We start from the raw sequence: 925 nt of genomic DNA, 5'->3' as shown, positions 1-925 counted from the left end.
CTAAGCCCACCCTCACAAGGTACTCAAAGTTTGTGATACAATATTTCACTATTCTCTGTACAAAGAAGTGTTCCTTACACTTTCTACAAGAAAAATTTGTTATTTTGACATTTCATGATATTTCAATACTCTCTTCCAAGCACACAATTTAAAGGCATTCTTTTTATTGATCTTCTTTATTCATTGTCCAACTTTTCCATGCATAGGAAGCAATTGAAATGACCCTGGCATGGATCAGAAACACCTTCGTATTTCAACTGATATCCTTGCTCTTTTTCACCTTGGAAAAATCAAGGGACAGCATCTTTTACCAATGCAACGTATTTGTGAGTACCCCCCCCTTTTAATTCCTTTACTGATGCTGCCATGAATATTGATTGAGGTGCTAAGTAATATAAAATCACTGAAAACTTCGATCTTTTTTCTCCATGTATGGTGGTTTTAGCTATTCATCTAGTGGTGAGTCTTTTTTGGTCCCTTGATGTTCCAATGCAATGCACATCTAAGACTGTATTCTGTACTGAATGGGAGAAATATAAAGTGGAAGTACAATTAAATAAGAAAAAAGCTTTTTCCTGTGGTGGATTTGTTCATTATCCCAATGGCATTTTTGTGGGTGCATACAGATGTTAATATTTCCTGAAATGTATTTTTTCAGTATATGCAGTTTATTGAATATCAATGGTATATCTATAGAACTACTCCAAATATTTAAGAAGATACATAATTGTTTGCATCTGTTTGTTGAAATATATCAATTAGTATTTCATCAGTTCATGTGGCCTTATTATTTGCCAGTTTCTTCAGAAGAACTTGAACTTTCTTCTTTATTATCATTGATTCTTGCTTATATGCTACTTCTTAAAAAGGTTCTGTGTCAGCCACTTCTTTTTGGTACAGTGACTCTGTGTATACCTTCCATATT

This window comes from Elephantulus edwardii, unplaced genomic scaffold (genome assembly GCF_000299155.1).
Source record: "Elephantulus edwardii isolate Elephantulus edwardi_28Jun2011 unplaced genomic scaffold, EleEdw1.0 scaffold00192, whole genome shotgun sequence".
Classification (NCBI taxonomy): Eukaryota; Metazoa; Chordata; class Mammalia; order Macroscelidea; family Macroscelididae; genus Elephantulus; species Elephantulus edwardii.
Note: the sequence above shows the minus strand (reverse complement) of the source record.